The sequence below is a fragment of the Ascaphus truei genome, unplaced genomic scaffold (genome assembly GCF_040206685.1).
Source record: "Ascaphus truei isolate aAscTru1 unplaced genomic scaffold, aAscTru1.hap1 HAP1_SCAFFOLD_745, whole genome shotgun sequence".
Lineage (NCBI taxonomy): Eukaryota > Metazoa > Chordata > Amphibia > Anura > Ascaphidae > Ascaphus > Ascaphus truei.
The window spans coordinates 122,126-145,943 of record NW_027457080.1 but is presented as its reverse complement, the minus strand read 5'-3'; the positions used below and the strand labels follow the sequence as shown (position 1 = coordinate 145,943).

General features: G+C 50.3%; 1 long non-coding RNA gene across 1 annotated transcript in view; it reads right to left on the bottom strand.

Moving 5' to 3' along the window:
- LOC142486110 (uncharacterized) overlaps positions 1-15,189 on the bottom strand; it is a 54,691-nt gene extending 39,502 nt beyond the window's left edge. The window contains exons 1-2 of the long non-coding RNA XR_012798802.1: positions 15,036-15,189; positions 14,867-14,923 (exon numbers count right to left, since the gene is read on the bottom strand). This is a non-coding gene — a long non-coding RNA (uncharacterized LOC142486110). The remainder of the gene's footprint in view (positions 1-14,866; positions 14,924-15,035) is intronic.
- Between the last annotated feature and the right edge of the window lie 8,629 nt (positions 15,190-23,818).

Here is a 23,818-nt window from a genome sequence, read left to right as displayed (position 1 = left end):
AGGAGTGTGAGGTACGTGTCCCTGATATCTCTGTATAAGGAGGGAGTGTGAGGTACGTGTCCCTGATCTCTGTATAAGGAGGGAGTGTGAGGTACGTGTCCCTGATCTCTGTATAAGGAGGGAGTGTGAGGTACGTGTCCCTGATATCTCTGTATAAGGAGGGAGTGTGAGGTACGTGTCCCTGATCTCTGTATAAGGAGGGAGTGTGAGGTACGTGTCCCTGATCTCTGTATAAGGAGGGAGTGTGAGGTACGTGTCCCTGATATCTCTGTATAAGGAGGGAGTGTGAGGTACGTGTCCCTGATCTCTGTATAAGGAGGGTTTTTTTGACAGTTTCCAAAATTCGCGACGTCGCATTGTTACTATAAGCGCACGCAGCGGCGGCGGCGGCAATGCATTTGTTTTTGGGTGACGTCGCCCGTCGCGGGCACTATACGCACGGCCTAAGGAGGGGGTGAGAGGTATGTGTCCCTGATGTCTCTGTATAAGGAGGGGGTGAGAGGTACGTGTCCCTGATGTCTCTGTATAAGGAGGGGGTGAGAGGTACGTGTTCCTGACGTCTCTGTATAAGGAGGGGGTGAGAGGTACGTGTCCCTGATGTCTCTGTATAAGGAGGGGGTGAGAGGTATGTGTTCCTGACGTCTCTGTATAAGGAGGGGGTGAGAGGTACATGTCCCTGATGTCTCTGTATAAGGACGGGGTGAGAGGTACGTGTTCCTGACGTCTCTGTATAAGGAGGGGGTGAGAGGAACGTGTCTCTGATGTCTCTGTATAAGGAGGGGGTGAGAGGTATGTGTCTCTGATGTCTCTGTATTACGAGGGGTGAGAGGTATGTATCTCTGATGTCTCTGTATAAGGAGGGGGTGAGAGGTATGTGTCTCTGATGTCTCTGTATAAGGAGGGGGTGAGAGGAACGTGTCTCTGATGTCTCTGTATAAGGAGGGGGTGAGAGGTATGTGTCTCTGATGTCTCTGTATTACGAGGGGTGAGAGGTATGTGTCTCTGATGTCTCTGTATAAGGAGGGGGTGAGAGGTATGTGTCTCTGATGTCTCTGTATAAGGAGGGGGTGAGAGGTACGTGTCCCTGATGTCTCTGTATAAGGAGGGGGTGAGCGGTATGTGTCTCTGATGTCTGTGTATTACGAGGGGTTGCCACATTTCAGTTTTTATAATACAGGACGCCTCCCCTCCCACAATACACACACACAATCCCCCCCCCCCCCACAATACACACACACACAACCCCCACCCCCAACAATACACACACACAATCCCCACCCCCCACAATACACACACACACAATCCCCACCCCCCCCACAATACACACACACAATCCCCCCCCCACAATACACACACACACAACCCCCACCCCCAACAATACACACACACAATCCCCACCCCCCACAATACACACACACACAATCCCCCCCCCACAATACACACACACAACCCCCCCCCCCACAATACACACGCACAATCCCCCACCCCCCACAATACACACACACAATCCCCCCCCACACAATACACACCAACCCCCCCCCCCCCACAATACACACACACAATCCCCCACCCCCCACAATACACACACACACAACCCCCACCCCCAACAATACACACACACAATCCCCCGCCCCCCACAATACACACACACACAATCCCCCCCCCACACAATACACACACACACAATCCCCCACCCCCCACAATACACACACACAATCCCCCACCCCCCACAATACACACACACAATCCCCCCCCACACAATACACACCAACCCCCCCCCCCACAATACACACACACAATCCCCCACCCCGCATAATACACACACACACAATCCCCCCCCCCCACACAATACACACACACACAATCCCCCACCCCCCACAATACACACACACAATCCCCCCCCACACAATACACACCAACCCCCCCCCACAATACACACACACAATCCCCCACCCCGCATAATCCCCCCCCACACAATACACACACACAATACACACACAACCCCCCCCCCACAATACACACACACACAATCCCCACCCCCACAATTCACACACTGAGAGCTGGGGCCCGGCAACCAAACTTGGAAGTGGATGCCCCGCCTCCAGCGACGCCCTCCGCAGCTCCGGGGACATTTGTCTCAGCTCCCCCCCCCCCCGCCCCTGAAAATACAGGGTAATTGTGCGCCCCGACCTTTCTGGGACAATCCCATATATACGCACCCTCTGGCAAACCCTAATACTGTATAGTGCTGTACCTGCTGCCCCATGTGCACATGATCCCGCGCTGTGTATTAAAGCGAGCTAACTATTCATGTGCAGGGGATGACTGATATACTGTGGATTTCCCAAAACAAACTGTTTTTAAACACTGACAAGACTGTAACAATGGTATTTGGGACCAAAACTAAATTTGTAAAGCTTCCAGTGACTGAGCTCCTGATTAGAACCAAAGCTAACACCACCCTAACCCCTGTCACTAGTTTTAAATCCCACTTAACATTCGGGATGCACATTGATACCCTGACAACCAAGACCTATGCCAAACTAGGGGTACTTTACAGGAACAAATCCTCCCTAAGGGCCTCATGCAGAGAACAGCGCTAATAGCAATCTTGCCATTTTCCGGCGAAAATTGCGCTAAAAACAGCCGAAAATGGCGAGATTTGAAAAAAGCGCCATTTTTTTTTTTCCCTTGAAATTCGCCGCGCGGCTGGAGAGTTTCTAATCTCTCCAGTTTTTTTTCCTGCCGTATGCAGAGAGCCGCGATCGCCATCTAGTGGCTGTTCGCGCCAAAAAAATGGCGCGATTTTCAACATTTTTCCTCTCCACCAAGCAGCTGGCGCTCCGCGGCCGGTGGAGGGGGAAAAAAAAAACCGCGCTTTTTTCCCCACTAGTTTCAACAGTGCTCATAGCGCTGGTTGAAACTCTCCATATGCAGAAAGGATTGTAAATGCAGTTTTCTGCCCTTTCTGCATATGGAGAAAAAACTCTCCAAAAAAGCTAAAAAATTTCCCCCTCTCCAATTCTAAAATTCGCTGCTCTCTGCATGAGGCCCTAAGTCTCCTGGTCAGAAAGCGTATCGCACAGCAGATGCTAATGCCAATTATTGACTATGGAGACATAGTATATGGCTCGGCTCCTCAAACCCACCTTAGCAAACTTGACACCCTCTACAATTCAATTTGTCGTTTTGTTCTCCAATGCAACTACAACACACATCACTGCGAAATGCTCAAAGAACTAGATTGGTCATCACTAGAGTCTAGGCGCAAAGTTCACCTTTCCTGTCTCACCCTCAAATACTTTCTGGGCAAGCTACCCAGCTACCTGAACAAGCTCCTCACCCCAACCACATGCAGCACCTATCACCTGAGATCAGACTCCAAAAGACTATTCATGGTCCCAAGGCTCAACAAAGTATCCGGACGTTCCTCCTCCTTCCGTGCACCCCAAAACTGGAACAACCTACCAGAGACTCTCATATCCACCACCAGCTTACGTTCTTTCAAATCTAAGGCTGTCTCACACTTTAATCTGGTCTGTAACTGTTTCATACGCTCATAATATATATTTTCTTTAACTGTGCACGCAATGTCCTGTATATAATGTATACCTTGTTCATTTATGTAACTGTATTTGTAACCATGTATTATTTGTCTTAACTCTGTGCCCAGGACATACTTGAAAACGAGAGGTAACTCTCAATGTATTACTTCCTGGTAAAATATTTTATAAATAAATAAATAAATACAGTGCTAGCAGTGTGCACAGTGCTATACACAGAATGGTGTAGGCACAATGGGTCGCTGCCCTGAAAATCACAGGGATATTATTTAAGGCGACTTGCCCAAGGTCAGAGCGAGCGGATACCGGGATTTCAACAAAGTCCGTAACATTACAGTAGTACTTTCGGATTTAGTAATAGGCTGTCTGTGAGTAGGTTACTGGCTCTGCACTTCTTTACCCCCAGGCTGTGCAGAAAAGCTGTGCAATACGCCAGGCATAAGCTTATGGGGATCAATGTTAAAATGGACATGAAGCAAAAGGTGACCCTGTGTGCTAATTTGCATGTGATTACCCAGAATCCCTGGCTGCAGTGGAAGCACTGGACGCTAAGAGATAAAGGGGAAGGGCAGGGCTGCAGACTAGTGAATGTGCTCACTGTGATACTTTTATTTGCCGTACACTGTACGGTGGGGGGGATGGGGGGGTGTCACTTTTTACTCACTATAACTTGTTTTGTGTCAGGATTTAGTAATGAACCTCATTAAACGTCAGGAAGGGGTATCCTCAGGGGTTACGCTATCATTTTACTGTTACTGAATTAAACATGTTTAAAAGCTGTATACATTTAGGGGCCTATGCAGAGAGCAGCGCTAGAATAAATTGGAGAGTTTAAGAAAAAGTAGCTTTAATGGAGAGTTTTATTCTCCATATGCAGAAATGGGCGAAATCCGCTATTTTTAGCATTACTGCATGTGGAGAATTGTAAATGAGGAGATGCGCGCAGCTGAAAGGGAGAAAAAAAATGGCGGTTTTTTCCTACCTCGCCATTTTCAGCTGTTTTTTGCGCGATTTTCGCCGGAAAATGGCGAGATTGTAAATAGCGCTGCTCTCTGCATGAGGCACTTAGTCTCCAATGCTTATCTGTGAATATATATACTGACTAACGCTTTCATTAAAGGCTCGTTAAGGGCCAGCGCCTGAGCGAGGAATTCATTCCAAATATACCCAAGTACAAACCCCCGGGGGGATTTAATAACGGAGCGCAGGGTCAGGGTGAGAAAAGCAAAGTAATGGCCGTTTACCCAGAATAAATAGCCCAGGGGCCATGGAAAAGGGATGTGAGAGGAGGACATGAGAGCAGATTACCACAGGCAGGCCGAGGCCTTACATTACAGGCAGGCCGAGGCCTTACATTACAGGCAGGCCGAGGCCTTACATTACAGGCAGGCCGAGGCCTTACATTACAGGCAGGCCGAGGCCTTACATTACAGGCAGGCCGAGGCCTTACATTACAGGCAGGCAGAGGCCTGACATTACAGGCAGGCCGAGGCCTGACATTACAGGCAGGCCGAGGCCTGACATTACAGGCAGGCCGAGGCCTGACATTACAGGCAGGCCGAGGCCTGACATTACAGGCAGGCCGAGGCCTTACATTACAGGCAGGCCGAGGCCTTACATTACAGGCAGGCCGAGGCCATACATTACAGGCAGGCCGAGGCCATACATTACAGGCAGGCCGAGGCCATACATTACAGGCAGGCCGAGGCCATCCATTACAGGCAGGCCGAGGCCTTACATTACAGGCAGGCCGAGGCCTTATATTACAGCACGCAGCGCTGCACTGAGACCCCCGGCCCATCACTGTGGGAATTACACTGAGACCCCGAGACCCTCACTGTGGGAATTACACTGAGACCCCCGGCCCCCCACTGAGGGAATTACACCGAGAACCCCGGCCCCTCACTGAGGGAATTACACTGAGACCCCCGGCCCCTCACTGTGGGAATTACAGAGACCCCCGGCCCCTCACTGTGGGAATTACACTGAGACCCCCGGCCCCTCACTGTGGGAATTACACTGAGACCCCCGGCCCCTCACTGTGGGAATTACACTGAGACCCCCGGCCCCTCCCTGTGGGAATTACACTGAGACCCCCGGCCCCTCCCTGTGGGAATTACACTGAGACCCCCAGTCCCTCACTGTGGGAATTACACTGAGACCTCCGGCCCCCCACTGTGGGAATTACACTGAGACCCCCGGCCCCTCCCTGTGGGAATTACACTGAGACCCCCAGCCCCTCACTGTGGGAATTACACTGAGACCCCTAACCCCTCACTGTGGGAATTACACTGAGACCCCCGGCCCCTCACTGTGGGAATTACACTGAGACCTCCGGCCCCTCACTGTGGGAATTACACTGAGACCCCTAACCCCTCACTGTGGGAATTACACTGAGACCCCCGGCCCCTCACTGTGGGAATTACACTGAGACCTCCGGCCCCTCACTGTGGGAATTACATTGAGACCCCTAACCCCTCACTGTGGGAATTACACCGAGACCCCCGGCCCCTCACTGTGGGAATTACACTGAGACCCCCAGCCCCTCACTGTGGGAATTACACTGAGACCCCCGGCCCCTCACTGTGGGAATTACACTGAGACCCCCGGCCCCTCACTGTGGGAATTACACTGAGACCTCCAGCCCCTCCCTGTGGGAATTACACAGAGACCCCCGGCCCCTCACTGTGGGAATTACACTGAGACCCCCGGCCCCTCACTGTGGGAATTACACTGAGACCCCCGGCCCCTCACTGTGGGAATTACACAGAGACCCCCGGCCCCTCACTGTGGGAATTACACTGAGACACCCAACCCCTCACTGTGGGAATTACACTGAGACCCCCAGCCCCTCACTGTGGGAATTACACTGAGACCCCCAGCCCCTCACTGTGGGAATTACACTGAGACCCCTAACCCCTCACTGGGAATTACATTGAGACCCCCAGCCCCTCACTGTGGGAATTACACTGAGACCCCTAACCCCTCACAGTGGGAATTACACTGAGACCCCCAGCCCCTCACTGTGGGAATTACAGAGACCCCCGGCCCCTCACTGTGGGAATTACACTGAGACCCCCGGCCCCTCACTGTGGGAATTACAGAGACCCCCGGCCCCTCACTGTGGGAATTACACAGAGACCCCCGGCCCCTCACTGTGGGAATTACACTGAGACCCCCGGCCCCTCACTGTGGGAATTACACTGAGACCCCCGGCCCCTCACTGTGGGAATTACACTGAGACCCCCGGCCCCTCACTGTGGGAATTATACTGAGACCCCCGGCCCCTCCCTGTGGGAATTACACTGAGACCCCCGGCCCCTCACTGTGGGAATTACAGAGTCCCCCGGCCCCTCACTGTGGGAATTACACTGAGACCCCCAGCCCCTCACTGTGGGAATTACACCGAGTCCCCCAGCCCCTCACTGTGGGAATTACTCTGAGACCCCCAACCCCTCACAGCGCAGTATGTGCTGTATACAGTTTCCAAGCAGATAACAAGGGACATTAACAATACGGCAGCTGCAGCAGCTGTGTTTGCGAAGCAGTGTCACCATCACTCACACAACTGTGCAAGCTTTGCACTTCCCGCACACATATCTACATGTTATACGGGCAGAGCCCCTCTCCCCCCCGTACCGCCCCCTCCCCCCCATGCCCCCCCGTACAGCGCCCCGGTAATGGAAGTGATATTTGCATTGTAAACATGATACGGTCTTTACATCGCCTCAGGATGAGAAGTGCAGTGACGTGTTATGTTTCCACTCTCACGGGAAATGTACAGTTATATTTTAGTGGGTTTTAGCAATCCAAGCTATATCCTACATGGGTGTTTTTTAAATAAATCACTTCTGCGGTATTAGACTGGCTGCATTTTAAATACATTTGTATTCCAACTCAGTGCCGTTTTTAATGAGTTTTAATACACAGAGAATTCTGATTTCTGTAGCGGGCTTTATCCCACCTCCCCAGCAGTGCAGGATCTTCTCAGCACTTTCCTGTTTGTGAGCATTTGTTGCCAATGTTACCTTCGCAATATAAGAATACATTGTAGCTGCTGAGTTACACTGACTGCAGGATTGATTGAAACTGAAAGGCAGCCATTTGGCGAACCCCAGGAAGCCGGATCTTGGCTGATTGATCACGGGAGAACTAATTGATCGGCAGATTAGGTAATTCGTTTTCAACCAAGGTAATCAAAGGCTGCGTGTATTAATATACATGTGGAAGAATGTACATATTACCCTATAGAAGTTTGCTGCTGGTAAAAAGAGAGGACTTACAGTACATATAGAAAAACTAAAGAACCAAGAGGAGGTGAATGTATAAGGCCGACAGAAAGAAAAATGTGTAAGTTTTATTATATTCACACCAGGGAATTTGTGCACCCACAGTTTGCCTCTATAGTAAATTGCACCAAATCAAAAAAAGCATATGCTTTATTTAACCCCTTCAGGGCTTTCTCACATTTTTCACTAGTTCAAGGGACAATAATTACATATATTCAGTGTAGGTACCTGCAAATTTGGTTATTATGCCTTGACGTGGCATGCAGGCTTATAACGCATTGGCCAAAGGGTTTAACTAAATAACCCTTATTTATGAGATCAATATTTTATTTTAGCCTAATTGGTAGGAGCGCAGGAATCGTTCTTTTTGTTTTTCATTAATGTGTGTGTGTGTATAATCTATTATTATATTTTAAGTGTCACTTGGGTTGCCAAATAACAGATGATGGGAAACTAATGTCATTAATATCTGTTTATTTTTGAAAGTGCAGAGACATTTGGGTCCGAGGCCATCTAAATATTTCTAAATCTCAGGTCCAGATACAGGGGACGTTATCTTGCACGCACGTTGACCAAAACAGTACTCATTTGTGGAGATAACCTCGCCACTTTTCCTTGCCGCGACTTTCCTGTTTCTGGGCTGGGGATGTACAAATCATTAGATAACCTCTGTAAAGGGGAGGGGACCCCGTATCCAAACCAGAGCTCCGACCGGTGACATCACCGCGGTCGCAAGCAGCCTTCCACCTACCCGCATCTAATACAGATACGCCGAGCGAGTTCTGCACATTGAGCGCGCTTGTATAAGCTTGTCATCTTCGAGGAAATTGTTTAACAGCCTGCACTTTGTGGGTTGCTTTGCACTTCTGTTTTATAGATTTAATATATAACCTCTATTCATTTAATGTAACCGTGTATTGTCACCGTAACTCTGTGCCCAGGAGATACGTGAAAACGAGGAGGTATTACTCCCTGGTAAAATATTTGATAAATAAATCAAACCAAATAAATATTCAACAAGTCTCAGCGCATCACGGGTTAAAGTGCAGAAAAGTGACAAAATAGCATCATTTTAGTGTCTGCAGCACTGGTGCTATTCTGACAATGGCGAGCACGCAGTGTTCTGTAAGCGCAGCTCCCAGGAGGCAGATTACACATCTGGGGCACGCTTACACACCCCACCCACCCAGTGACTTCTCACTAACATCTGTTCTGTGTCACAGCCAGTTACTGAGTCACTGGGAGGAGGAATATTGCAGCACCGCACCCCGAGTGCGCCCGGGCGTTCTGCGTTCTGCGCGCTGAACCCTGCCAGAGATCCCCCTGACATTCCCTGGTAACTACAATAACCTGTGCTTTGTAGCCAGGACATGGCATTGTAGGACACTAATTCCTGCCCTGAAGAGCTCGCACTCTAATGTTAGTACATGAGGCAGGGGGACATAACATAGAGATGAGAGATTTAGGTCATTAGACCCTCTGAGTTGTGCTCCTCCCTCGTCGGGGGCCCAGCTGTGTCCACCAGCCAATAAACCCCTGACAGATGTTTCCTGGGAGTTACACTAACTTAGGTGGGGTTATCTTGGCCTGCAAGGGCTGTCCTGCCCTGGGGTGGGGGTGGAAGGGCAGCTCACTGAATACGCAGCCCCCCCTCCATGCTAAGCATCACAAAGTCTCATTCCATTGCAGTGAAAGCGCTCACCCAAGTAACACCGTCCATCACCTTTTTAATATTTGTGTGCTAAGCCAATATATGTTTAACAGCTTTACCAATGCAGGTGGGCCAAACGCTGATTGCCACCAGAACAGATGTTATTTGCAACACACAAAGCTTTTGTTAGGCCCGGTGGCGTGGCTTTTGTGTTGCCTGCCCCCTGGCAGTGAGAGGGTTAAGAGCTCCTACCCGCAGGGAAGAAGGAATGCAGAAAGGATGCCAGAGGTGCGGCAATTACAGCCCAATAATAAGGCTGCGGAAAGATTTACATCTCACCCCTTTGCTGCCAGATGGGCCACAACGCCTACCCCCCAAAATTAGTGCGCCCTCCCCCCTCCGATCCCCCCCCCCCCAAAAAAAAACTGACTTAACATCAGCACCTCGCCAACAAAGCAGAAACTGGTTTCCACAAAGCGGTGTGGGACCAGGAGACAAACAAGTGAAAATGAAGATAGTTTATCAAATATACATGAAATCTTCGTACGTACGCAGGACAGGACTATACAGTGAGAATAACTATACAGGAAAGTCAAAATATACAGTCTTAGGAGAGACTTTTATATCAGGGGCGCTCAACTCCCGTCCTCAAGGGCCACCAACAGGTCAGGTTTCCAGGATATCCCTGCTTCAGCACAGGTGGCTCAATCAGTGGCTCAGTCGACGCAGGGATATCCCGAAAGCCTGACCTGTTGGTGGCCCCTTCGTGGTCTTTGACTGAGCCACCCGTGCTGAAGCAGGGATATCCCGAAAACCTGACCTGTTGGTGGCCCTTGAGGACTGGAGTTGAGGACCCCCGGCACGCACAATGCTTGTTGTCTCGCTTTAATCACGGTGACATTCCCACACTGTAATTACAAGATGTTTGCTTCATGATCTCACTCCTCCGTCTGCCTCAGGGGACCTGGGCCGGTATGCATGTTTTCCATTAAAGCTAACTTTTCTTCCCCCATAACAAAGGAGGGAGAGGGGGGGTACGGGGCATGATGCCTTTTATTGGACCAACAAGTAGTGGAAATGTTACAGGCTTTCCAACCTCTCGGGGACCCCCATCGGGTCTGGCAGAAATACAGAACCACACAATATTATATACAGGGTTTGTAAGAGGGATATCTGGCTGGAATGGCAACATATGTATCCTTCATATGTATCGTTCATATGTATCCTTCTCGTGTATCCTTCATATGTATCCTTCACATGTATCCTTCACGTGTATCCTTCACGTGTATCCTTCACGTGTATCCTTCACGTGTATCGCAAAGCAAGGAAACGTCGCAAGCGCAAACACAGGCTCCAAAACACAATATAATGCAGGCAGGGGCGTGCAAACGTCCTGTCTGCTCCCCCCCCCTTACCTCTAATGCGGCGTCAAATGACGCTGCGGGTCATGTGACGTCACGTGAGTCTTCATGGCAACGGGCGTCACATGACCACGCGGCGGCATTTACCACCGCGTTGCCATGGAGAAACGTGGACTGAAACCGGGTAAGGGAGCCCCCCCCCCCCCCAAAAAAAAACAATTATTGCGCCCCTTAGCTTCCCCCCTGCCGTAAGGGTTGGGAAACCCCCAGTAAGGAGCATGTCTGTCCGTTACTCAAGTTGAAAGATTTTTGGCTTTTTTAGGCACCCGAGTTGAAAAAATACATATCGCTGTCACCCAGATACAGATATCGTGAGCACCCGCGGGAGAAATATCTAACCGATGTCACGTTTTGTGAGGCCGTTTCCAAACACAGACGTAGGAGTATTGGTTTGTAACTGGGCCCCCATCGCTGCAACATGGAAATCCCTGCAGGACCTGCTTCAGCGCAGCGGGATAAGCTAATGAAAAAAATTAAATACATGATATATATATATATATATATATAGTGTTCGACAAACCTATACATTTGCACGCCCCGGGCGAGTGGATTTAACATCGTGGCGAGCTCCTATTGGCCCAAGCAGCACACGTGTGGTACTAGGTGGCGAGTAGAATTTTTTTGTTCGCGAGTAGATTTTTTGGTGATTTGTCAACCACTGTATATATATATATATTATTTGAAGTTACTGCACTCAGTCTCAGTGCAGTGCCACTATAGTCAATGATCTATAGAGTACCGATGTATACTGTATATATATATATATATATATATATATATATATATATATATATATATATATATATATACAGTGTTCGATAAACCTATACATTTGCTCGCCCCGGGCGAGTGGATTTAACCCCCGGGCGAGTAAATATTGGCCCAAGCAGCACACGTTTGGTACTAGGTGGCGAGTAGATTTTTTTGTGTGGCGAGTAGATTTTTTGGTGATTTGCACAGTATACACCGGTACTGTATAGATCATTGACTATAGTGGCACTGCACTGAGACTGAGTGCAGTAACTTCAAAAAGATTGGGAATAAAGGAGATAATTGTAGGAACTCCGGGACTTGTTCAAAAAGTTACAAATATTTATGACAAAAAGGTAAATGTTGACCTTTTGAAAGAAATATTTTTCACTTTTTCAACAAGTCCCGTAGTGCCTGGTATTATTTTCATATCCAGAATATATACACTAATATATATAGTGCAGAATAAATGAGTTCACTATTGCAACTGGACTAACATGGCAATTTCTGTTATATATATATATATATATATATATATATATATATATATATATATATACACAGCTCAGCCCCCTTATAACGCTGTGCTTGGGGTCCAAATTATCACAATGCGTTATAAGCGGATCGCGTTAGAAATAATGTACCATTGTATGCATTGTTCAATAAGGTATTTAAGATACCAATAATCGTGTTGTAAAGTATTCATAAATACGGAAATTGGGAGCCGCGCTTGCTTCGCGTTATAAGCGGATCCGCGGGGTAACGGGGTTGAGCTGTATATATATATATATTTTTTTTAATTATACTCTGCACTATTTGCGTCTATAAGTTCTGCCCGGGTTCAACAGTGTGCATTTTAAATCTTAAATGATTAAACATAACTTAGAGAGTAAGCTCCTCAGGGCAGGGACTCCGCTTCCTAATGTTACTCTTATATCTGAAGCGCTTCTTCCCATTACGTGTTATATTATGATGTCACGTGTGTTACTGCTGTGACGCGCTGTGTAAAGATATACATATACACATATATGCATTAACATAGGGTATAGAACAGGGGTTGTCCTCCAGTTGCGGGTTGGGACTAGGTATCGGATCCTTTCGCATTGCTTGGGCATGTCTGTGGTTAAGGTCCCAGACAGGATGGTTTGATATTTTGTTCAACATTTATATTGCAAAATGTTATGTTTGGCTGCAAACTCACTTTTTTTTATTTTAACCCGTTGGCTGCCACGCAGGCTGGTAAGTGTAAATCTTACGTGTCTGACTCCCTGCAGTTTACATTGTAATTAGTTTGTGTCACGTTACTATGTGAACCCCCCTTTTTAACACGCTACAAACCCCAGATCCGCGCAGGATTGTCTGCTGGAATTGGAACAAAGCACTCACCCATACACCACTCAAAAGTCGGTTTCATAAATGACATTATGTTCGGCATGTTTTCAAATCTAGGCTTGAAACCCATGTGCTAAATCCAAATGTAGGGCAGCCATAACCCAGGGCAAAGCCACAAGCTTTCCTGCAATTCTCTACGGCAGCCACTATTAATGAGCCCGGCCAATATTGTTTAAAACCAGCATTTCTTTCGAATAGAAACTCAGTGGATGTTATCAAAGTAATTAAAAAACACTAAAAGGTGATTACAAATAGACATTTATTTTTGGTTTAGATAAGTAGGATTATTAACCCCTTCCAGTGCCAGAGAGGTTAAGGGCAAGGATTTGAATTGATTGGTAAACCATGAATGCCTAGTAACTATCACCCCAAAAGTTTTAATTCAGTCCCATTCCTGCCCGAGATCAGCGTTTCAGATCAAAAGTGGCCAAAAAAATATAAATAGTCACCAACATATTAACATTCTCCTCCTCCCCCCCACCCCCCCAAAAAAGAAATACTCAAATAACCGACTGCCGAATTTGCCCAGAATTCTCCTACTTGTTAGACACTGGAATTTGGGCCCATGTCAGCAACGCGTCGGGTGCAATGTCACATCTGGGGGGGTTTAGGGAACTTCTCAAAATGCGTTGGTGACTGGGAAAATTCCATGACTTTTCTCCAGCTGACAAGGAGCATTTCCTAGAACTTTCTTTATACAATGAGCAAAAACAGAAACTCGGACCTCACCAGACATTTCTCCCAGAGACCGTGTGACCTCACTCGTTTGCATCAGGCCCCACATTTAGATTGTAAGCTTTTGGGGACAAAGACAAAGGTTTGTGCCACAAGTGTGTGATATTTGCGGGACGTGTTATCTTCACAACATACATGTGTAATGTAGGAATAGAAGTAGCATGATGGTCCAGTCACACAGTGTCACAAGCCTCAATCAAACACAAATTTATCGGAATCAAAACCCCTCTGCGAACGAAGGGGTTAAAATCAGAAAGGGTTTCTAAATGTTAAAGGTTTTATCAGGATGATTTCTAAGCATGCCCTTCCCCAGAACTGTAGGGGTTAATCAGGTCATGGGTACATCCTATATATTTCAGGGAGGAAGGGGTTAATCGGTATATGTCATAAACTAAGGGGTACTAGGTATACAGCCAAACCCTACAAACATCAGGGTCACCCATAATCAGAGTGAACCCTACCACACCTTATTAGCACAAAGCCAAATCCTACACACTCTTGGATGGTTTGTTGCTAAACCTCAGGATGGAAAGGGTTAACGAGTATATACCCAAACCCAACACCCCTCAGGATGGAAAGGGTTAACGAGTATATACCCAAACCCTACAGCACTCAGGATGGAAAGGGTTAACAAGTATATAGCCAAACCCAACAGCACTCAGAATGGAAAGGGTTAATGAGTATATACCCCAACCCTACAGCACTCAGGATGGAAAGGGTTAACGAGTATATAGCCCAACCCTACAGCACTCAGGATGGAAAGGGTTAATGAGTATATAGCCAAACCCTACAGCACTCAGGATGGAAAGGGTTAATGAGTATATACCCCAACCCTACAGCACTCAGGGTGGAAATGGTTAATGAGTAAACCCAATCCCAACAGCCCTCATGATACCAGGAATAAATAAGCTTAGTACTAAATCCTACAGACACCAAAGGGTTAATAAACATGTCTGGGACCCCTCCATATCTCAGTATAGAAGTGGTTAACCCTTACACGTCCAGCACCCCCCTTCCCGCAGGAATGTGGAGTCCCAGTCTGTCCCAGTGAGTCCCAGTACATACCAGAGCCTGGGCACAGGGCAGGGCGAGCAGCGCCAGCAAGGGGAGACTTCTCAGGAACTGGGGAGGGAAGAAGGACAGGCCATGAATAAGACAGGAGGGAGACCCCCATAATGTGGGGGACAGGGGGGGGGGAGAGAGGGGATCGGGGGCAGGGGGAGTGCAGTCTCACCATGCTGTGTGAGGGGTGGCAGGGCTCTGCTCTTCTCTTCTTCTGTATGGGTTTTGTCCTGTCTGGTGCTGAAACTGTATCCTAAATCCTGCTGTCCCTCCTCCCCCTGTATCCCTCCTCCTCCTGTATCCCTCCTCCTCCTTCCCCTGTATCTCTCCTCCCCTCTCCCCCTCCGCTCTCCCTCTCCTCTCTCAAGGAATCGCCCTCCCTCCTCTTTATATCCCACCTCTGACTCTCACCCCCTCTCCCCACACTCTCTCATTCTCTCCCACCCCCTCTCTCTCATCCCCCCTTCTCCCTCTTCTCCTCTCTCATCCCCTCTTTCTCACCCTTCTCTTTCTCCCTATCCTCCCCTTCTCTCTCTCTCTCTCATCCCCTCTCCCCCCACAATCTCTCATTCTCTCCCTCCCCCCTCTTTTTATCCCCCCCTTCTCTCTCTCCCCCCTTCTCTCTCTCATCCCCTCTCTCTCATCCTCTCTCCCCCTCTCTCTCTCATCCCCTCTCCCCCCTCTATCTTTCCTCCCCTCTCTCTCATCCTCTCTCCCCCTACCCTCTCTCTCCCCCACTATCTCTCTCATCCCCTTCCCCCCACCCATATTTTCTCTCCTCTTGTATTTCCACTCCTTCCGCCTCCTTTTTCCCCTCTCCATTCCCTGTTTTCTTCTTTACTAACCCTGTAACCCTTTCACCGCCACAAGGGGCTTCCAGGTGCCTTATTACTGTAGCTAAAGAGTAAATAAGGGTCAGTGCGCTGTTACTTATTCAAAACAGTCACCCTCCCTATTTCTCACAAGCAGTGACGGGGTTAACACAGCATTTGGACTTCCCACACCACTGATTATTTACACCGGCCCTGTCCATATCTGGACCTCTACACGGGAGGGGGGGGGGAGGCTCAACTCCGATCCTCATCCCCCCCCCCAAACAGGTCAGGTTTGCAGGATATCCCAGCTTAAGCATAGGTAGCTCAATCGATCCCTGCTTCAGCACAGGTGGCTCAATCAAATTTGAGCCACCTGTGTTGAAGCAGCGACGGATTGAGCTACCTATGCTGAAGCTGGGATATCCTGCAAACCTGACCTGTTTGGGGGGGCGTGAGGAGCGGAGCTGAGCCCCCCTGTTCTACGCTATCATTCCGATGTCTATTTTGCACTATTAGTTTTCATTCACTATCACATTTTAACAGTAAAATGGCTATTTGTGTGTGAATATTGCGCTCGGGGGTCTTGTAGCTGATGCAGGGAGCCGGCGGCCCCCATGTTATTGGGTTCATTTGGCGTTTTTGTCCTCGCTGCCGTCATCAATTCTGCTGGACGGCTTGTCCCGGCTCTGCTGCTGTCACTGACCTCTGCAGCAGGGAAAACCAGCTCCCAGAATCCTTAGCGCTGGCATGGAGGGTGCCAGAGGGGGTGTGGAGCGGGTAAGGGGCCTAGAAAGGTTTGCCATCGGGGAGCCGACTAACTGGCTGCCACCCCGGCTAAGGCCGCGCTTATTGTGCTGGCGACGCAACCGATGACATCACCTGTCGCCATTAGAGAAATGTGTCATTCGTTTTTTAGCGACGTCGCTTGTTTGGTTTAGAGACAGTCACATGTGGTGACTGTCTCTAAAAAATAAAATTTACCCGGCTTCCAAATTTTTGGTCGCGCCGTCGCGCTTACTATAAGCGCCTGCGACGGAGTCAATGTATTTTTTTCGGAGCGACGTCGCCGTCGCAAGGCACTATAAGCGCAGCCTTCCACTTCCCAGGAAGTAATACAGTGAGAGTTACCTCTCGTTTACTTCGTGTATGTCCTGGGCACAGAGTTATGGTGAGAACGCTACAGCGAAACGCGTAGAATTGTGCCTCTGAGGACCCCGTACCGAAATGCTGGCAGCCGGACTGACCATAGACACCTCTTCTGCCAGGACCTGTGACATCACTGACGACTACGAGCGCGGAGAGACGGGGCAACGCAGGGAACGCGGCATAGACTACTGATCGGCGGGTACTCTCAAATGTCCTAGATACTTTGTGAAAACGTGCGTTGAAACTGCAACTACTGTACTTTAATTATTTGCGTGTAACGGGTATTCCACCCCACCCAATCGCATATATAGTGTGGGTGAGTAGAACATGCAGTGTTACCGGTGTGGTGCGTATACCTGTAGGCTCACAGGAGGGCTGAGCTTCCGCCACTGGGAACCTGGGGCAATTATACTAGGGGTAATCACTTACTCAATAGGTGCAGCGCCTCCACCTGCGATGGCTCCCACCAGAGGGGGAAGTGAATCCTCGCAGGACAAACACAATGATCACATACACAATGGGGTATAATAACTAAGGACTTTACTAACATGTAATACGACACATCACATTCATAATATAACCTGTGTCCCTCTCAGGAGGAGACACTAACCATGACGTCTCGCAGGACGATTCCCCAACACTAGGTGATCCCACCCAGTGTCCAAAGAACCCCACCCAATGTCCCGCACTCTTGCAGAGAATCAATGGGTGACTGCGCAGTCACTATTAAGCTAAGGGCCCGGTGGTGCACTTAGAACTGTAGATACCTGCCGAGCACTCCAGTGCTCGGATCAGCAACGCTTCACAAAGGGTCAGACGCGTGATGAATCCGTCTGATCCTATCCTGGCAATATTCTCTGTGACCCCAACGTGGGTCCGAACTCCTTCACTGGAACCGCAGCATCCGCTGAGTCCCTCACTAACGATACAGCAACGTGACACACCCTGCACTACAGGCCGTCCCTATAGCACAGCATCCTTAAGTGGCTTAAGGGTCACTCTCCTAGGGCATTCGGGGTTGCCTATCCTATATAGGTAGGTCTTGTACCCACCCTACTCATAATACGGGCCCTGGGCCATGGATCCCCGGACTGGTTACCGCTATGAACCCCCCCCAGTTGCCTCGTACTACGCGCAACGCCGCCCTGGGCTATGGCTCCCCGGATTGGTTACCGCTATGAAACCCCCCCAGTGGCCTCGCCACTCGCAACACGGACCCTGGGCTATGGCTCCCCGGACTGGTTACCGCTATGAACCCCCCAGCTGTCTCGTGCCACTAATTCACAACAGGACCCTGGGCTATGGCTCCCCGGATTGGTTACCGCTATGAAACCCCCCAGCTGTCCCTATCTTCCCTTCTGTTCCCCAGTGCCAACTAAAGTAAGTGACAGGTTCCCTATCCTGAGGGCTATCCCTGGCAACACTCACACTACTGGGGGACTCAGGGCCATCTTGGGCCAAGGGGGTGCTGGCCTAGTACAGGGAGTCCCTCGCTCCTGTACCCTACCTCCTTCCCTTGACTGCTCCTTCCTCTGACTGACAACGTAGCTGCAAGCCCGCCAAATGTATCCACTTGCTCTCCTGGCAGTCCTGCAGCCCTATTGGCTCCTATGAGGCACCTGGTGCCTCCCTCGCTAAGCACTATGGGAATTGTAGTCCCTGGGCGCCTGTAATAACATTGGGGCCGCGTGCGTGCCTTTCCTATGCCTGCACTAGCTCCTAATGGCCGCCGCAATCTCTCCCTACCTCTCGCGCTACTCTCCTGGCTGGCTCCTACACTCGCGCGATCTTCTGCGCATGCGCGACTATCTCGGGCCGCCGGGGACTCTCTGCGCATGCGCGAACCGGCGCAACATGGCGGCGCCCTGTGCAAGAGCCGCCGGAGATCTCCTGCACTCCGGCGAGCTCCCTCCTCGGCCCCCACCCTCCTGAATGGCCGTCGGGTCTGCCGCTTGCCGCTGGCAGTACCCGACAACGTCCGTGACCACGGAGGCGCCCGGGGGGGTCGCAGGGGAAAACAGGTGACCTGGCTACACTCTCCCCCTGGTGAAATACCCAACGCCCTCGCTTGGGGAACGACATAACATGGTACAATTTTACACAATGCAAAATTACATGGCATATCACACCCACTATTACCCGAGGCCAGCTGAGTATCAGCTGCTTGCTGAGACCATATGTGGGGTGCCCCTAACTGATCAGGTGGGGGTACCTCACTTTTGCGTCCGTGAGCCTCTCCCAGAAAATTCTCTTGAAGAGCACACTCTGGGGTGACAGTCACTGGTTCAGTACTACTTCCTCCCCCTGGTGGAAGGAATAGCACAGTGTCTTTCAACCCGGTCTTTACCTGGTCATCCACGCCCTGGAAACAGCAGGCCAGGCGGCCAGGACCTTTCCCTCGGTCCACTACGTGACGAATGGGCCGCTTCTTCTTGGGCGCAAAGGAGGCAACTTCTACCAGCTCCTTTGCCACATAGTCCTTGTCCCTACATACGTGCTCAGCTTCCACGGAGAAGCGAGAACTGGACACTGTCTCTTTACTCAAAGTCTCTGCTTCCCCTGGCAGGGGATAAAGAGTAGACACCTTACCCCTGCGGTGATTCTCGGTGGCCAACAGGTCCTCGGGGATGCTGTCAGTTCCCACCTCGGCTGTCTCGGTACCTGCCCCCTGTACTTCTGGGGCAGTCCACTTGCTGTCCTTAAACTCGGGAGCATTGGATCCCAGTCCTGGGACCATTTGGGTTGGAGCGCACGGGCTCTCACTCAGATCAGGAACCGTAACTCTGGCCTGTTGCACGGCCACCTCCATCGGAGCCTGTGGGGAGCAAGGGGGTTCCTTACCACTCTGCTGGCTTGCGATGGATTTCTCTTCTTCTGGAACGATAGGCAGTGGGTACTGGTCCACTCGCACTGCAGGACAGCTATCTTCTAGGGGGGACACCTCCGCCAGGACGCGATGTCGAGTGGAGCCATTCGCCCAGGTGTCCAGACTTAAGAAGCTATCGTGCTCCGCGGTCACCTGGAGGCTCACACCCAACACCCCTGGGGCAGTCAACTCACCCTGGTCGTCGTCAACAGGTACTGATCCCAAGCCTGGGACCGATGGTACCTCTGTAGGCCGGACTGGCCGTGGTAGGGCACACGGGCCCACAGCAGGCTCTGTATGCTGTGATTCCTCTGTCTCCTCTGCTGGTTCGGCATGCTGGGGAACAATAGACTTCAATAACCGCACACCGCAACACTCACAGTAGGACCACCATGTCAATGTCTCTCTAGAACAGTTACAAGTGGGGCTAAAACACTGTATGCCCATTTCTCCTTCCACCTCGATGGTCCTGTAGTCGAGGGATAACCGAGACACTTTGGCTCCCTGAGCGTGGGCTTCTTGCAGGCAGGAGCATATGAAGAGAAGAGAATCTACTCCTGGCGCACGCCAGGCCACATACATATTGGGGTGTATGTCCTGACAGTCTATCTCGGTTTCCTGCTCAGAAAGAAAATATTCCATGTCTACGACAATGCCTTCCTCCTCCTCTTCCTCCTGGTGAATAGAAGGGTCTAATGGCTGTTCACTGTGCTCACTCCCCCTGGTGGAATTTAAAGGAGGGGTGTGCTCTATCACTGAGTGGCTCACATTACGGGGGCGGGGCTCTGGTTTTCCCGCCAGTCCCGGATGGTTTTCTGTAACCTTTTTCTGAGCAGCCTGGCAGTCAGAAGCACGTGTGTCATCTTGAGTTGGCGGGAGCCGCCATTTTAGGTGGGACTCACTGTTAGCATTCCCTGCTGCAGGAGCCTCCATTTTAACTACAGTCCTGTCAACTACACTGCAGCTTTTTGCATAGATCATGAGACAGTCCCCTGCGGAAGACTCGGGGAGTGTTAATACATGGGGAACAGTCTCTAGGCATATGTCATGCGTGGTGCACAGGAGATAGGTAATCCCCCGGCCGTCAGCATCCAGCCTTAAGTCTTTCACCCGGGCAGTGGCCAATTCCGGGCAAGTTCTTACTTGGGCGCGCATAGTGGACAATTGCGTATCATGGGATACTCCAGCCACTACAAACACGCGCCTTGGGGATAATTGCCGCGCTAAGGCCCAGTCATCGACGTCTTGCGGTGACGGCACCGCCATGATGAAAAATATGAATGGACAATTTGAAAAAAATGAAAACAGGGCACCCCAGGTCTATCTCAGCAGCGCCTCCAAATGTAACGGGTATTCCACCCCACCCAATCGCATATATAGTGTGGGTGAGTAGAACATGCAGTGTTACCGGTGTGGTGCGTATACCTGTAGGCTCACAGGAGGGCTGAGCTTCCGCCACTGGGAACCTGGGGCAATTATACTAGGGGTAATCACTTACTCAATAGGTGCAGCGCCTCCACCTGCGATGGCTCCCACCAGAGGGGGAAGTGAATCCTCGCAGGACAAACACAATGATCACATACACAATGGGGTATAATAACTAAGGACTTTACTAACATGTAATACGACACATCACATTCATAATATAACCTGTGTCCCTCTCAGGAGGAGACACTAACCATGACGTCTCGCAGGACGATTCCCCAACACTAGGTGATCCCACCCAGTGTCCAAAGAACCCCACCCAATGTCCCGCACTCTTGCAGAGAATCAATGGGTGACTGCGCAGTCACTATTAAGCTAAGGGCCCGGTGGTGCACTTAGAACTGTAGATACCTGCCGAGCACTCCAGTGCTCGGATCAGCAACGCTTCACAAAGGGTCAGACGCGTGATGAATCCGTCTGATCCTATCCTGGCAATATTCTCTGTGACCCCAACGTGGGTCCGAACTCCTTCACTGGAACCGCAGCATCCGCTGAGTCCCTCACTAACGATACAGCAACGTGACACACCCTGCACTACAGGCCGTCCCTATAGCACAGCATCCTTAAGTGGCTTAAGGGTCACTCTCCTAGGGCATTCGGGGTTGCCTATCCTATATAGGTAGGTCTTGTACCCACCCTACTCATAATACGGGCCCTGGGCCATGGATCCCCGGACTGGTTACCGCTATGAACCCCCCCCAGTTGCCTCGTACTACGCGCAACGCCGCCCTGGGCTATGGCTCCCCGGATTGGTTACCGCTATGAAACCCCCCCAGTGGCCTCGCCACTCGCAACACGGACCCTGGGCTATGGCTCCCCGGACTGGTTACCGCTATGAACCCCCCAGCTGTCTCGTGCCACTAATTCACAACAGGACCCTGGGCTATGGCTCCCCGGATTGGTTACCGCTATGAAACCCCCCAGCTGTCCCTATCTTCCCTTCTGTTCCCCAGTGCCAACTAAAGTAAGTGACAGGTTCCCTATCCTGAGGGCTATCCCTGGCAACACTCACACTACTGGGGGACTCAGGGCCATCTTGGGCCAAGGGGGTGCTGGCCTAGTACAGGGAGTCCCTCGCTCCTGTACCCTACCTCCTTCCCTTGACTGCTCCTTCCTCTGACTGACAACGTAGCTGCAAGCCCGCCAAATGTATCCACTTGCTCTCCTGGCAGTCCTGCAGCCCTATTGGCTCCTATGAGGCACCTGGTGCCTCCCTCGCTAAGCACTATGGGAATTGTAGTCCCTGGGCGCCTGTAATAACATTGGGGCCGCGTGCGTGCCTTTCCTATGCCTGCACTAGCTCCTAATGGCCGCCGCAATCTCTCCCTACCTCTCGCGCTACTCTCCTGGCTGGCTCCTACACTCGCGCGATCTTCTGCGCATGCGCGACTATCTCGGGCCGCCGGGGACTCTCTGCGCATGCGCGAACCGGCGCAACATGGCGGCGCCCTGTGCAAGAGCCGCCGGAGATCTCCTGCACTCCGGCGAGCTCCCTCCTCGGCCCCCACCCTCCTGAATGGCCGTCGGGTCTGCCGCTTGCCGCTGGCAGTACCCGACAACGTCCGTGACCACGGAGGCGCCCGGGGGGGTCGCAGGGGAAAACAGGTGACCTGGCTACATGCGCAATGTATGTATTCGAACATACTACCCTATGAGTGTGTTCCTTCTTCCTTTCTCTCATACACTGAACCGCTACCGGAGCGACACGCCACACAGAACAGATTCTACAGAGGTGTTCTGACCAAGAAGCTCATATCAGAGAGAGACGTATCCCTGATCTGCCTATATTTTCGTTACCATCTGTGAGTGGGATTGACACACAAATTTTTTTTACACTTGGAATTTGCTTAACAACTGATCTGCACTATCATCTTTATCTTCCACACATATTCAGCACTGTTATTGAGAGCGCTCCCCAATTTTTGGACATCCAAGTTTTTCCGGGACCAGAGGACGGTCTACAAAGAGTTGTTTTGAGCTGCCTAATTATATTATATATTTACCCTTTATTACACTCGTCACTGTGGGGCGAAGGTGGATATATTTTTAATATAAAGGTATTATATTGGTATATAGATCAATTATTTTTTAGTCCCGTTTTTATTTTACTTGCTCCCTTATTTGCACTAAGCTTATTGGGTTTGATTCATCTAATTTAAATGAAGTATTTCACTTTAAAATAAACCCTTTTACTTGAGAGGGCCAGGTTACACCCCTTTTGCTATGTCAGGGGATATGTGCTTGGTTTGCACCTCCCCTCTCCCACACCAATATGAGGATAAGATCCCCCAAACCGTGAGATACCACACAAAGGACTCTGGGTACCACAAGATGGGAACTCTTCCTGTACAGCACTGAGTATACCATTACTGCTGGAGCTCTATTATGTGCAGGGCGTCTGGATTCTGAGTGCATGCTCAGCAAAATCTTGGAAGTGGGGGTTGTATTGGGGACTGGCTCGCATATACCACCATACCTGGGAGACCCCTTTTGTCTATATCTGCTTTCTGATGACATGCAGGGCAAGTATTTAGTACTCAGAGATGGGAAGGCCGTTACTGCTATTATCTGGCCTAGCAATGTAATAAAACACGCAACGCCATCCACTGAAGCGCGCGCAACGCTATCCACTGACGCGCGCAC